The sequence below is a fragment of the Eucyclogobius newberryi genome, unplaced genomic scaffold (assembly GCF_026437365.1).
Source record: "Eucyclogobius newberryi isolate DKJ021-1_F unplaced genomic scaffold, fEucNew1.0.hap1 SCAF_2, whole genome shotgun sequence".
Lineage (NCBI taxonomy): Eukaryota > Metazoa > Chordata > Actinopteri > Gobiiformes > Gobiidae > Eucyclogobius > Eucyclogobius newberryi.
Window position 1 is genome coordinate 34,091,870 of NW_027315834.1, and position 9,049 is coordinate 34,100,918.

Sequence of the window (9,049 nt, forward strand, 5' to 3'; positions counted from 1 at the left end):
ATTAAGTGTCACTACCAACATGTATGTATCTGGGATGGTGTAAACAGCTAGCTCTCACTAGCTCGCTCAGGGCTGAATTATTTTTAATTTTAACTTATTTGGCTGTATAGAAATGATATTGGTGCTTAATGTCCGGGACTTATTTCAATACCAAATCCTTTAAAATCATTGATACTAGCATCTGTCTAACTTTATTAAATAACAGATGCATATCCTACACCCTCATATACTTATCTCTCAAACCTTTGAGTTTCCAGAAATGCTGACTACAATATCTGCCGTTCTAAAGTAATACTGTTTATTCCAAACTGCAGTGTTGAACGTGCACACACTGGTTAAGTCAAAAGCCCGGAGATGTTTTCTGTGGTTCCTGTTGATATGTCTAAGATACAGCAGCAAAAACAGCTGTGACCCGCATAACAGCTGCTGCTCAGTAAGTAACTTCAAAACAAAACTATTATCACTGCCTTTTAAACAATGTATTGGATTAAGACAAAAGAAAAAGCTCAACACCAAGCTATAGCTGTTTAATGCCATGCTGTGCAACATTTCAAACAAAGCAATCCCCATTGTGAGCAGGTGGCGGACCTTCCTCCAGAAAAGTTACATTGCGCACTTTCAAGGTCAAGTATGGTGGGTGATTTCAAACTTCAATTATCTAGCAATATAAAGCACATTATCACAAACTCAATGTGTGCAATTTCCTACAGATGATTTACAATGGGCTTTTAGATGATTAAATTGGTTTCATGTGCATTCGTTTTGTGCCTTGGAAACAATGAATACCTTTTTTGATGTTATAGTAATTGAAAACATGGATCTGATGCCAATTGTAGGGAATGAGTCATCAGACCTGCTGGGCTTTCTTTTGACAAAAAGAAAGCCCAGCTGTGTTGGGTTTTGATGAAAAGCTGGGGGCAGGTAAGATATATGCAGTATATAATTTTTTTTTTATTATCATTTAGTATTACTTAAATATAGGATAAGAGCCGCACTGTGTTTTAACCTGGGATTGTTAAGCCTGAATCCTATTGCATTATTAACAACAGGGGAACTCGGGGCGGCTCGTGCCTATCCCCCCACACCCTACAGCTGTTCGGGCTCTGTGGGGGTGAGCTGCAGGCCTCTTTATGTATTTGGTCTAGTGCTGGGAGGGTTTAGCCTAAGTCTGACGGGTATGACTTATGTTAACGCTACAGATTCCAGAGGTTGAGCGTGATCTGTCTTGACCTACTTGTGGCAGGGGCAGAAACATATGCACACCCCACAAGAGCAGGACGCCATGTTTCTCTGTAAACAAAGGCCCAAGAAGGAACACGCTTTTTCATGTTTGTAAGTTCCCACTGCTTCAAGATGACAGCGAAATTATCTGCTAAAATGACTGGTATTTTCTGTGTGGAAAGAAGAAAAATAATTGTGTGTTTGAACAGCAAATAGATCCCAAAACAACACCTCTTTGTGTTCCCAATCTGGTCACTGTCCATCTGCAGTGGTATATCAGTGGATAGTTTCATCTTCTCCTAAAGCCGTTGTAGCGGAAACTGTTGAGGCAGTGTTGGTTCTGATATGAAAGAGTTACATAATCACGACGTATCACCGATAGTGATAAATTAACATTGACAGTGACGCTCTACATAACCTGTCTCCACTCGTATATCGTGAGGAGGTGGAGCAGTCAATACGCTGTCATGTTCGCCAGGAAAACCATACAGCTGCTTGAAGTAAATCAGTTGTCACACATCTATATTTGCATAAGTGTGGATGTAAGTTAGCAGCTTTGATTTGCAATTTTAGCTACAATGTTTTAACACCAAAGCTAAAAGACACACCTAAGGTAGTCATTAGCACCGGTTCATGCCAGATACGTGACTCCACTACACTCCACCTGCAGCCATATTTGTTCTAGTCACTAATCTAAACAAATGTGAATGCTCAAATATCAGAACTGTCCTAATCTTTACTGTTAAGCGTGGCGCTAATATTCCTACAACCACAAATTAAACCTACAACTGCATTTTAAACCACCGATTTGTCTTCATTGCAACGAGTCTTACAGAAAACGCTAGTCAATGATTGGCATTTGCAATTAGCATACAGGTCAAACATAATGGATTCTAAGAAATCAACAACAAACTAAGAACTGAAACCTTTCCAAGAGAATATTAGTAGAGCTGCACTAATTAAACTATGATTACACTAATGAATGATTACACTAATTAAAATATTATTATTATAGGTCATTTTGTGCTTCGTTGGTAACCTTTTATATAAAGTCTGCATGAAGCCACAGAAAAGCGGTTGGCGTTGAATGGCCCGATATCTGCGCTGACTGCTCTTTTTGGTCTGCATGTCGACTGGGACAACAATGGTTGACCGATTCTCTGCAGAAATCAGACAAAACAGTGGATTTTAGTGTGTAGACGTAAACAGTGTACAGTGTTTTGCATGGGCTTTACATTAGAAAAGAACACACGCAAACTACATGCAAACACACGTTTCCATAACCTGCATTATACTGTATAATGTGTTGTTATACCTCCTAATACCTTTATAAATCTGCAGCGCGTTCCAGGTGCTTTAATCGTTACAGCACTCCGTCTATGTGAACCTGCCTGTCAGAAAGCCTCTCCTCTGTGTATCCCAGCATGCACCAGTTCTGGGCTAGAGCCTGCCTCTTCCACACAGCAGTAGTTGTTTTTGAACCCTCATGTGCATCAGTGACCAGGAACAATAAGGAGCATAATTCTGTGAAAAGCCGCTCCAATCCCTGCAAAGAAGTACTGACCTTTCAGGAAGACAAGCACCTTTTGTCTCCCTCTGCTCTTGCTTTGGACCTTTAAGTCTTTGATAATTCACTGTTAAATTGAGTCTTTCCTTTTATAAAGCATTCAAAAGCAACAAGCAAAAAAACAACAACAAGGCTTTTCTTTTAACTTGGGGAAATAAGTATATAAATGTAGTATAGTGGTGTTGGAAAAAATGAACATGAAGTCACAGCAACTATTCACTTGGTACATTGAATAAAACAGAGGAACTATTGCTTTCAGTCGATCAGAATAACTGACACTAAAAAACATTCATAGGCAAATTGGATGTACATAATTTAAGAGTACATGATGCTTCTGTGACATGACATGCTCCACTGGAACTGGAACTTTACCTCTAATACCGTCGAGTTTAAATTAGATAATTATTTGGAGACACAAAACCTCAAATGTATAAAAAAATTAAAAAAAAATTAAAGGACTGTGCAGAAGAGAGAGCGAGATCAGATCTGGGTCCTCTGAAACAGTACAGCCACTTAAAGAAAAGATCCCTATCACGTCAAACAACTTTGATCTTAAGTGCGCAAAATTGACATGTTTCAGTTCAGAGTTCAAAACGCAACTGCTATAAAAGCGTTCACGAATGTAGTTAAATATGGCTGCTGGCTCTGAGTTGTGGTTTGACAACTTATTGAATGGGAGCGAAGGCTTTGATCGTTTGATTTTATTTTTTGGAGCATATCCAAAAGTGCATCTGATTTTAATGGTATGTCTCAACCCCATTTCTGTAAACACACACAGGACATGTAGTGCCTTGGTGAAGTGTTTGCAGCCGTGAGCTATTGACGCCATGTGCCGAGGGAGATGCTCTGTTTAATTGGTAAATGGTGTTTACAGTCGCTCTAAATAGGAAGAAGGAGCTGCGTGACGTGAAGAGCCTCGTTGTCACAAACAGAATAATTGCGCCGCGTGCCTGTAATTGTGGCAAAAGGGACTAAGCTACCGCGTCATTTCTGTAAACATAATCACTATTGTTCTCGGGAAGTTCGGGCAGCCAAGCGAAGTTATCAGATGTTCTATTCACTTCTTATTTATGTTATCAACCTTGACTCTGCACCAACTACAACGCCCTGCATAGTTTATGCTGCCAACAAACCAGCTCAAACAGAAACACAACACCTTCCTCCCACATCACTCGCTGCAAGGACGACTTTGATGTCATCCACGGCACTGTTTATCTCCCCTGTGAGCCCGGCTTACTTTATACTTTATCTACTTTATACTTTATCTGTCTTATAGCGCTGGAGTTGACCAACCAGTAAAAACATAAACACGCTGAGGAGGTACATTCACTTGCCACAAATATTACTCAAGAGACTCAAATGAGAAGAAAATATTACAAAGGTGCACTAACTTTTGTGGTGTTGGTTCCATCACACGCTAACGTCTCCATGGAGATGTTATTGGTTTGTCTGGAATGTTCCCACAGTATGTCATTAAACTTCTATCTTGCATGTATTCAATTACTGGTGTGAAAAACATAGGTTCTACTGTGTGTGGGGTGGCTTCTCCACAGATCTGACGTGTAACATGGTATGGTGTAATCACTTGTTGTTTCCATGGTGATGTTTACGTTTTATACCATATTGTGGAACATTCCAGACAAAGCAATAACCTCTCAATGTAGATGAGCATTTGGCAAAAAGTCACACAGTGCACCTTTATGAACCAAGCAACTCTTTGAACGTAACATCTGGTCCATGTTGAAGAGTTGATGTGTCCAAAAGACAAATATAAAGTAAAAATATGGTGTAATAAAATGACATGCTTGAGTAAACTTGGAAAGTGTGGCTAAAACATGAGAAATCCAACCTTTCAACTAACAGCAAGTACACTGGCTCTTTGATAAACAAAAGAATTAATCTGCACAAATACCAAATGTTTTGTTCAGTATGCCAGTAAACAGAAATGAATTCAAGCAGAATTTTAATCAGAGTGTGCGATGAGTATCTGGTGCCAGCAGATGCTCTGGTCTCTGTGATCACATGCCTGGTAGACGGCCAGCCCACTGCACACATATGCGTGTGAACAATGCCACCAGTTGCAGTGGGTGGAAGCTCCCTGGTCGTCTGCCAGCGCGTGGGGAGGGACTGACCGGGCCACAAAGACTGGAGTGAGTGGACTACAGGGGGAAGAGGAGGAGGGAGGGGGTCCCGGGACCAGGGAGTGGTAAGTGCTGATAAAGGCAGACAGATGGGACACGCAATAAGGCACATACACCCAGCCTGCATGTCAGCAACACTCCACCAAACTGCTGTAATGCTTTATCTTTATGGATAAATGCCTTGCCAAGACTTTTGTATACATACATACAAATGAAATCAAAAGTAACCATAGAACTGTATGTATGCTTTACTACAAAAAGGCCCAGCTCAAGCCAGCTGTATTTGTGAGGTAAACAAAGGTAGGCCCATAAATAGGTTTGACTAGGACTGGCAAGCATCAAATTAATGAGGGTCGAATCTCAGTTTGGACGGTGTAGACATTGTTTTTCCAGAATACAATGAGACACAATTCTATTCCACACACAAAGTTGCAATTAACAAAACAATATTTTCCAGGATTCCCATGAAAAAGAGATTGTGAATCTCAGTGGAACTATCCAGGTTAAATAAAGAAAGACTACGAATGTATTAAACACTCTTTTATTGAGATACTTTTCTGCACATCTGGTGTACCAACCAGATGCTTTATGTAAATATAGTGTGTAAATCTAGGTAGGATGTTTATTTCACGTTATCTCTTGTATATTGTGTTGGTATCAGATCTAAACTGCAGAGTGAGGTGAGAATAGAAAGTACTTGGGTCTGCTGCTGTCACCTGTTACTGCGACTCCTTGTTTGGAGAAGAGATCCTCAGATTCTCAGGTTTCCACCACCAGCCCCTTCAGCTGTTCACAGGCCATATACCAGTGTCTTCTTCAACACAACATTCACATGCCCCTCTCGAACAAAGATCTAGCGTTTCACCAAATTGCACTTATTTAGCTTTGAGCACAATCCCTTCATTCCCTTTTGTCAAGCCTAAGAAATAAGGTTTTAAATATTTGTATATATATTTTTAGTATACATTTTTTATTATGGTGTTTGTAATGTTACGTTAATTCATTGTTTCTGTTGTGCTGTTATGTAAAGTATTAATGCATGAATTGTGCTCTATAAATAAACTTAGCTTTCCATGTGTGGCAGTATGGCCTGCGGGCAGACCATGCCACTTCCTATTGGCTAATCATTAGGGCCGTTGGCCAATAAAATGTTGTTCCGTTTTGTCATTCATCCTCTGACCTACGCACTTCCTGGGTCTGGGTGTTGCTCCACGTACCTCCGCTCTCCAGGTAGTAGTTGTCCCTTATGCTAATGCAATTCGATCGTGTAGTTTTACTCATAAAATGGTTTCTGTGGTTTAGTGCCGTGGCCTGTCACCTGGCGCCGCTTTGTTAACGCTCCGATGTGATCTCTGCTGACTCAGGATTGTTGTGGTCTCGCTGTCATAGCCCCACAACGCGTGGTCCCGGGCAGCTAACGTGGTACGTCCTGAGCGTGATATGCCGGTAGCCTAGTGTTCAGGTTAGCGTTAACCAGGTCTCTTTTCAGATGTAACCTAAACTCTCTGGAGCGGCGGTGTGCGCTGGAGCCGTTGCCTTGCCTTGCCCTCTGTTGATATGGATGTCTGTGCCCTGTGTTGTCCAGATCCACTGGACTCTTAAAAGACTATACATCCACGCATAAAGAACTGATACGAACTGTGTTACCTAAGCCTGTGTTAAAGTATTTATTAAATTAATAGCCTGTTAAATAAATTACATGTGAAACTGGAATCTGCCTCTGTATAATCAAGAACGAATCTGTGTGTCCTTTTAGTTAGTTTTCCGGGTGTAAGCCCGGTGGCGTTGTTGGTTTTATTTTCTTTATTTTTATTTAATTTAAATTAGTTTAAAACATTTATAGTACCACAAGAATGCCACACATGCCTTGAATAATTATGAAATATAATGTGCATAAAGTGCATCAAATTGAAAATGAAAAGGTTTAATAGTTCAAGAGGACAGGCGTAATGGGGTTGGATACTTATCTACAGCGGTGAGTCCCTTAAAAGCAGCGACAACGCACCACAACAAACCTTTTTGGACATTTACATAAGCTTTCTGCAACAGACAAACCCACAAAGCTTTCAAGAGCACGGACTTTTTTTGATCCTAAAATATAAAACCCGGACAGTTGGAAATTAGGCTTGTTAAAACTGTCCGCAATAATGTTTATTAGCATGTAGCCAAAAAATAATATGTAGCCAGCTGCTAACTAACTGTCACCACTGGTCCCTCCTGACCACAGTAATCCATTTCTGGTGACAAACGGAGTCTTTGGGGGTGTTACAGAAGATACATATTATTTTGTTGGCAGGGCCCACAGGACGGCATGCAGATTTTGTCCTCAAAATGGCAGTAGAGTGTCTCACGTCACTTCGGAGCCATGAATAAACTTGCTTGTCTACCTTGCTTGTTTTAAAAAGAAAAATACAGACATTCAAAAACATATATTCGCTCTTTGAGTGGGCTCGCCTTTCCTCAGATATGACCTGCTTGTCTCCAGGACGATAGATAAGTTTAAGGAGCTGTTTGGAGCCGTTGGCAAAAAATTGTAAATAAGAAAATGATTTGTCAGGAACTACATTACATTAAATGTCTAATCTAAAGATAGCTCTGACTATTTAATCATAATATAATGTTCTAATTTAAATATTTGAACAATTTTAGCTTGAAGAACTCTAATTGAGAGATAGCCAATAGTTCGATTTAAACCAATCATGACCACAATTACAGAGCGCTTACAGTATAAACAACGGGCATTTCCACACCCGCATTTTGAGCTCATGTCACAGTTTCAGAGGAATATTGAGTGCAGTGGGAGCAGACAGGCGGGTGTTGTACTGCGCTGGGTGCCTTGGCGAGTGCAGCTTGTGAAAGGTCGCCCACAGTGTGACTCTTTGAGGGTGAAATGAACGGAGACAGGAAGCTCTGGGTGCTCTTCACGCCCCCATTCCACAACCGCGTGCAACCCGACGGAGAACAACAGGGGAATTAACCTGCAACTGTGACCCCAAGAGCTAATAAGTTAGGACAGCAACATGGGAGGCACAGATTCACATAAGGGACCATATACAAGGGTGCCTTGAGACTATTTTCTTTATTTTGTGTGTGTGTGTGTGTTTTTTTTTTTACTCGCTGCACTACTGGCGCTTTGTTGGTTTGGTCCAGGTTTCAACTTGCTTTAAACTCTTTTATAGACTATCAATCTATGCTGGTAGGCTTGTGTTTGTTTACTTCCTCATGGAAACAAATGTAACACCTTTTTGTTAGTTATAAGACTGGTACATTGAATCTGACTCACGTCCATTCACACTCTCTGACGCTTAAGGACAGGCCTGAACCTCTGCCTTTTGCAAAAGAGTGCAATTCAAGTTTATCCCTAGACAATTTTGACATTTATATTTCTTCCTGGTGGACATGAGCAGCAGATGTGACATAGGCAGAGGTTACATAGCAACCATATTGTAAACATGGGCCATGTTTACACAATAATTATTATCTGATAACACCTTTATTTTCTTAAAGGATTGTTTAAACTGTCAGTTGTGTTTCAATTGCATTTTTTTATGACAAAGACCGGGGGATTCCGTTTCAGAACTCAACTCTATTTTCTGTACTATTACTTTTCAATTTCTCTTCACAAACTGCATCTTGACTGATGTAAAACTATGATAAATATTTACCACAGGGAGAAAATCATCAAACTAAGTAATGATTCGAAAACATGAGAACCTGCTTTTTGTACATTAAACCCAACAGAGGAACACACTGTACTGTACACTCAGCGTTCATATAGGAAGTGACCCAATGTTTGAGTCAGTTGGGGTGGAAAAGACTTGTACGTGAGCAAATATGAACAGATGTCGCGCCATGATATAAGCCACCAGCACCTGTTAGCGCCACATGACCTGCGTCTGTCACTGAAGCCCTAAATGAGGAGCGCATATGATGCAACATCTGTATCCTTTTCCATATTGCATAATGACAGACTTGATCATTTACTTTGTAGGCTTACCAACCTGAAGTGGCCTCTATGTCGACAGGTGTGCAGCTGTTAAGTTTGTACAGCCCCTTTTTGGCTATTTTAATCATTTACATGGACAGAAATAGAGCATGTACCCAAAAGGTAGCCGTGTGG

At 40.6% G+C, this 9,049-nt stretch overlaps 1 long non-coding RNA gene across 1 annotated transcript; it reads left to right on the plus strand.

The window, feature by feature from the left end:
• The first annotated feature begins 6,102 nt into the window (after positions 1-6,102).
• Positions 6,103-6,672, plus strand: LOC140368363 (uncharacterized). Its single transcript, XR_011928155.1, has 3 exons — positions 6,103-6,159; positions 6,232-6,351; positions 6,419-6,672. It is a non-coding gene; the product is annotated as an uncharacterized lncRNA (long non-coding RNA).
• Positions 6,673-9,049: the final 2,377 nt, after the last annotated feature.